Source organism: Triticum dicoccoides, chromosome 5A (assembly GCF_002162155.2).
Source record: "Triticum dicoccoides isolate Atlit2015 ecotype Zavitan chromosome 5A, WEW_v2.0, whole genome shotgun sequence".
Taxonomy (NCBI): Eukaryota; Viridiplantae; Streptophyta; class Magnoliopsida; order Poales; family Poaceae; genus Triticum; species Triticum dicoccoides.
Window position 1 is genome coordinate 568,088,458 of NC_041388.1, and position 7,279 is coordinate 568,095,736.

A 7,279-nucleotide genomic window follows, 5' to 3' on the forward strand; every position below is an offset into this window, starting at 1 on the left:
CTCTCTTCCTCGCGCTCACGCCATGGCCTCCTCCCTGCGGCTCCGCTGGCGCCGTCATGGCCTCCCGCGCCCGGTGTGCCCTCGCGCATGTGCGCCCGAGCCCTGCCTCGCTCTGCCGCGGCGCTGCTCGCTCGCGCTGCGCCGCCCGCGCGCCGCCCTGCTCCCCTTCCTCCCGAGCCTGCTGCTGATGCTGCTTGCTGCCACTTCTGCCCTTGCCGCTGCGCGCCACTGCCGCCTCGCCTCCACGCGCTGCAGACCCTGCCGGCCGCGCCCTACGCCTGACCATCTCCCGAGCGCCCCCTTTGCTCTGCTGCTCCTGCTGCCTTGTGCGCCCGCACCCCCTGCGCCGCACGAGACCGCCGCCAACTGTTGCTGCCCTTCCCCATCCCCGCCGCAGCTACCATCTTCGCCCCATGTCGCCTCCCCCTGCGGTTGCCGTCGGCACCACCGCCGCAGCCACCTCGCTCGTCTCCGCCTCTGGCTCCCGCCGCTCCGGCCACTCGCCGTGGCCTCGCCACTTTCGCCGGAGGCGGACAACCCTTGTCTCTGCGGGCAGGCGTCCTGGAGCCCCGCACCCGATCCACCACCAGCGCCCGTTTGACCTTATGGGCCACTCCCAAGTGGGCCCCCCCACCCACGCTCCTGTTAAAAAAAGGAGAATAAAAAAACATAATAAAAATATTAATTAATTAATTAGTTAACTTAATTAGATCTGTTAAATTAACCTAATCACTTATTAACTACTAACTAATCATCTTTAGTTAACCTAAGTCAATGACAACCGGGACCCACGCGTCAGTTTGACCAAGTCAACTGACTGTTGACTGCTGACATCACCCTGATGTCATGCTGACATCATAATGGCATTTCCAAATTAATTTAATTCTGTTAATTTCAAAAATGATTTAAAACTTTGGAAATTCATATAAAATAATTCGTAACTCGGATGAAAAAACTTTGTACATGAAAGTTGCTCAGAACGACGAGACGAATCCGGATACGCAGCCCGTTCATCCACCACGCATCCTTAGCATAGCGAACATGCAACTTCCCCCCTCTGGTTCATCTGTCCGAAAACACGAAACACCGAGAATACTTTCCCGGATGTTTTCCCCCTTCACCGGTACCACCTCGTACCGCGTTAAGGCACACCTAGCATCACGCTCTGTCATGACATGCATCGTCATGCATTTGTTTGCATTATATTTATTGTTTCTTCCTCCTCTTCTCTCGCTAGACATCGAGACCGACGCCGCTACTACCCGGTATGACTACGGTGTTGACGACCCCTCTCTCTTGCCAGAACAACCAGGTAAGCCCCTCCTTTGATCACCAGATATCGCCTACTCTTCTCTCTACTGCTTGCATTAGAGTAGTGTAGTATGTTACTGCTTTCCGATTAATCCTATTCTGATGCATAGCCTGTCATTGTTGCTACAACTGTTGATACCTTACCTGCAATCCTAAATGCTTAGTATAGCATGCTAGTTTATCATCAGTGGCCCTACACTCTTGTCCGTCTGCCATGCTATACTACTGGGCCGTGATCACTTCGGGAGGTGATCACAGGCATATACTATATACTTTATACTGTTATATTACTCATGATACTGTTGGGAGATGGGGGCTGAAGGGGCAAGTGGCTCCATCCCAGTAGAGGTGGGCCTGGGTTCCCGACGGCCCCCGACTGCTACTTTGTGGCGGAGCGACAGGGCAGGTTGAGACCACCTAGGAGAGAGGTGGGCCTGGCCCTGGTCGGCGTTCGCGGATACTTAACACGTTTAACGAGATCTTGGTATTTGATCTGAGTCTGGCCACTGGCTTATACGCACTAACCATCTACGCGGGGACAGTTATGGGCACTCAACGCCGTGGTATCAGTCGAAGCCTTCGTGACGTCAGCGACTGAGCGGCGTGCGCTGGGTTGAACTGCAAAGCCTACTCTTGTATAAGAGAGGCTAGGTCTGCTCACCGGCCGCGTACACAACATGCAGGTGTGCAATGGGCGATGGGCCTAGACCCCTGCGCCATATGAATTAGACCGGCGTGCTGACCTCTCTGTTGTGCCTAGGTAGGGCTGCGACGTGTTGATCTTCCGAGGCCGGGCATGACCCAGGAAAGTGTGTCCAGCCAAAGGGGATCGAGCGTGTTAGGTTATGTGGTGCACCCCTGCAGGGAAGTTGATCTATTCGAATAGCCGTGTCCCTCGGTAAAAGGACGACCCGGAGTTGTACCTTGACCTTATGACAACTAGAACCGGATACTTAATAAAACACACCCTTCCAAGTGCCAGATACAACCGGTGATCGCTCTCTCACAGGGCGACGAAGGGAGGATCATCGGTTATATGCTATGCGATGATACTGGGTGAACTTACCATCTAGTCTCTTCTCCTGCTGCAAGATGGAGGTCACCAGAAGCGTAGTCTTCGATAGGACTAGCTATCCCCCTCTTATTCCGGCATTCTGTAGTTCAGTCCACATATGATACCCTTATTCCATTTGATACCAATGCATACATACATAGTGTAGCTCCTTGCTTGCGAGTACTTTGGATGAGTACTCACGGTTGCTTTGCTCCCTCTTTTCCCCTTTCTATACCCGATTGCTGCGACCAGAGGTTGGAGCCCAGGAGCCAGACGCCACCGTCGACGACAACTACTACTACTCTGGAGGTGCCTACTACTACGTGCAGCCCGCTGACGGCGACTAGGAGTAGTTTAGGAGGATCCCAGACAGGAGGCCTGCGCCTCTTTTGATCTGTATCCCAGTTTATGCTAGCCTTCTTAAGGCAAACTTGTTTATCTTATGTCTGTACTCAGATATTGTTGCTTCCGCTGACTCGTCTATGATCGAGCTCTTGTATTCGATCCCTCGAGGCCCCTGGCTTGTAATATAATGCTTGTATGACTTATTTTTATTTGTAGAGTTGTGTTGTGATATCTTCCCGTGAGTCCCTGATCTTGATCGTACACGTTTGCGTGTATGATTAGTGTACGGTCAAATCAGGGGCGTCACAAGTTGGTATCAGAGCCGTCTGCCTGTAGGAATCCCCTTTCCAACTCCTTGGCCGAAGTCGAGTCTAGACATTACAAAACTTTTACTAACATGGCTGTGTGCCTTACGGGCTCACGTCGCCATTTGGGTGGTATTAGGATCTTTTACTCCTCGATCCTTACTCCGGGACTCTGAACTCTCTTCTACTCGGGTTAAATGATTTTTCTAAAATCTAACTTTAGGTTCTCGAAAATACTTCTCCCGGAGAGCCCCTACACTCCAGATGATCGCCTGCTGCACCTGAAAATTTTGAAGATACTCTCCGATGTTTCCTCGAGACCCTTGTGCCCTTTGCCGTTGCAATCCCATACCACCGGTAAATCCCTATGGGAAGCTACATACAGTTGTCGGTCATAACTTCATCTCCAATTTGGTCTTGTTATTACAAGATACCCTGAAATACTTCGGATATTCCGAGAATCCCTTGTGTCTACTGCCCTGCAGTTCCTTGCCGCCTGAATGCCCCTATAGATAATTCCTCGCACTTACCGAGTATCCACTCATCCCCAGTTGATTCGTGTATTTCATAAAAGTCTTCGAAATACCATTCGATCTTTCAAAAATCCTGAGAAGCCTATTGATCTTGAAATTCTTGCTTGCTTGCATTATGGTTAATCCCATAAGTCTCGTAATCTTATTGACATACCTTGTCTTTATGATCTTAAGTCCGTTGATTTAATATGTTGGGGATGCTCCCATTCCTCAGTCGAATCCTAGAATTCATCCTTTTGGCTCAGACGTCATTTTAAACATGAGCTGGATCTCGACCAATCAAATTATCGTCGATTGTACCCCTAAGGCTATTCAACTTATCCATCCCTAACCAGAGCTTTGCTTCTGATCCCTTGTCTTGGAATTCATAATTCCTTTGCATTTGAGCTTTGAGTTGGTCAGTTGTTTCTATAATCTGATGCACTTGCATTCATTCTTCGTTTGATAGAGTACCAAAACTCACATCAGCTCCGTTGTAGACCACCAGACCTCGTGTTGGATTATTATCCGACAGTGTCCTTCATATTCAATAACCTTGTGAGCCTTTCCATGGGTATATAATGCCTTTGGTAAATTGTATCCTCTGCTTTGTTAACCATGCTCTACTTTCGAGCTTGTATTATTTACCCATGAACTTTGTGGTATATGTTTCTAAGATGCCCCGATGAGTTGAACCAACGCCTTCCCTAATCTGTGTGAACCTGAAAGATTTCAGGGTCATACTTATCTGGTATTGCACCAGGTAAAACTTTCAACAACTAATGTCATTTTCGAAATACAAGAGGTGAATGGAAGGTTATGCATTGAGGAAGCGGGAGTCGACCTTGAACTTTGTGTTCATGCCCATGGACCTGATGTGGAACTTATCATGGAAGCTTCTTGAAAAACTTTTAATTAGTTGGATACTTCTTTCGGTGTCTTTGAATTGGATCCCTTGCAACTATGGGTTCGGCCATGTTGATATTCCTTGATTCCTTTTCTCGGACAAGTTAAAGTACTTGTATTTTGTAGATCAATACACTTGTCAACCCTCTATTTTGCTCTACCTCCGAGTGTTACCCTCTGGTATCTTGATAATATCATCGAACCATGTTGCTTATTATGAGCCTTCATCGAGTAGTAATCCTCACTGATTCCAATGTTTCCTGGTTCCGAGTTGTTAGTCACTCAAGGACACCGATAACTAAATCGGGTCCGCACCACGATTAAACAACTCTTAGTAATCACCTTTACTCATGAGTTTGTACTCGAGCATGTCAATCCTAGCCTGATCGGCCATCACCTTGTGCTAAAGTTTAAACTGTGCCACCCGGTCCTTATTCCCAGAGCACAGCTTTCGACGATGAGCTAATCTTACGTCGATCTTCCTCGTCATAACAATTGTCCTTGAATGACAAGCCTGATTTCAAGTTTGTGTCGTACCTATGGTTTCGATAACTTCTCGCTTCATCATTCCATTGACTTGAAGTCATCGCCGATCGGTTACATCTTCTTGTAACCTCTCGACAAATGTGTCATGATCATCATCAACATTTTGACCCCTTCCAAGATATCGATTGAATTCACGATGATAAGTACCCTCCTTGCCCTCGATGATTTGTGTTATCATCGACCACTTTATTGCCTTCCGTTCAACACAAACTTGTTCATGTCTCTAGCACCGTATTGCTTCCAAGTTAATGGTCGATATTTCATTCTTAGACTATTGGTTGTTGAATCACCTTTCTAACATTGATCATGCTACCTAAGGCCATACTTTGGGCACCCTTTTCAACTAATGTTTAATTGTGTATGTTTTTCCTTGAGCATACATCATCATCTCATTTGATTCGACAAATGTTATCTCCTTGTTCACATAACTGTGGAAATCCATCTTTTTGGATACCTCGTTGAATTATTGCTGAGTCCATCAGCCACCTCCTCATCCTCTCCTTGGCTTAATGATGAATCCCTTAGTGTATCCAGAGTTTGACCTTTGATTGAAGACCATGTCAATGCTATCTCGAAGCATGTCTGTGGTACTCCGATTTTCAAAGAGAACATTTGAAGCCCAATGCTAAATGTTTCCTGCTCAATTACCCAAACACCACTGTATGGGTAATGTCATGAAATCCCCCCCCCCACTTACCTAAAGGGTTTTCTACATTATATCCTGTCAAGGAAATCATGCTTTGCTTGTCCTTGGGAATGATATACCCCAAAAAAATGTGTTTAAACACATTTTCCTTTCCATTGTTCTGTTTAATCTGATACATATGTTTTCCTTTCCATTGTTTGGTTTAATCTTTCTTGTGAGCTATATGATCTAAGCAGTAATATTCTCCTGCTTTTGTAAGCACCTCGGTGTACAACTCTGTTAGTAAGAACCTGTTACTATTGTTGATGACATTCCGGTATCCACCGATGGAAGAGAACTTTGCCTAATGGTCCGCCTCATTCAATGAGCAGGAAAAGGGTTCTCTTCGTCCCTCGCCCTTGGTAACAACGTTGTTGCCAACATAACTGACAGGCTACCCTCTGACAGGCCTTACTTACATGATCGTGCAAGACGTCATCACCCTTCCTACTTTTAGCCCACATGGTGGGCCCCTAACCCATAGTTCCACAGGATCGAAACCTGACTCTCCTGTACACCCATTGTTCCAAAAGTTATTCCTCCCGCGTGGGCTCGTATATAATTCATGAGCCACCTCCCGATGAGATCATCAATTCTGGCATCGGACACAATAATTAATCCGTTGCTTTGAAACCCCTTTCACCTTTTGACTAGGCATTGAACGATTGTCTATCCGCTTGAAACTTCTTATTGTACCGTCTTACTTTGCTCTCGATGTGTTTCATTTGTTCAACTCCAGAGATAGTCATGTGTTCATTCATGGGATAACCCCAGATGATTACCCCTTATAGCATCCTATTGTTATCGACCTGCCCCTTACCTATTCGTAAGTACGATGGAGTTCCCGAAGAAAGGATGCCGACTTCATCATGATGACCTGGAGAAGATCAACTTAATGGATCGACCTCCTCGAGAAGAGTAACCAAGACCAACAAGACCCGCTAGGATTTCGTAACCTATTTCCTTCCCCGCACTTCCCCTCTTAAATCTCGGGACGAGATTTCTTGTAGTGGAGGAGAATTGTGACGCCCGGGTAATTAAGCTATAGTGATCCTCTACTAATGATGCCATGTCACCTCGATTATAGTTGCTAATCTCGAGTTAGTTCGAAACAGATTCAAATTCAAATTTTAAAATATAGGCACAATAAAACTTTTCAAACAATAAAACTAAAATGTTCAAGTTGTGCCAAATAATGCGTAGGTAATTACGGTGGAGAAACCACACTTTTATAAAATATTTATAATACTATAAGATGAATAAAACTGTAGATAAAACAATTAAATTAAATGCCTTTTGTATTATGTAAAATACTAAACTGTTGTGTTTAGGGTAAATCTTTTTATGGCAGTGGGTTTAGTGGCAATGCTAAATTTAGGAGTTGAAATTATATTTTTACAAAATTAAAATAAAACAGAAAAGAAAAATAAATAAAAGAAAAGAGGTTAGAAAAACAGAAAACCAAAACTAAAAAAAAAGGAAACAGCACCCCCACTGGGCTCCGGCCCAGCTGGCCTGCCCAAATGGGCCAAGGCCCACCCCGTCGCCTTAACCCCCCACGCCCCCGAAACCCTAACCCCTACGCGCCACTCCCCCCCCCGCCCCCGTCGCCCCA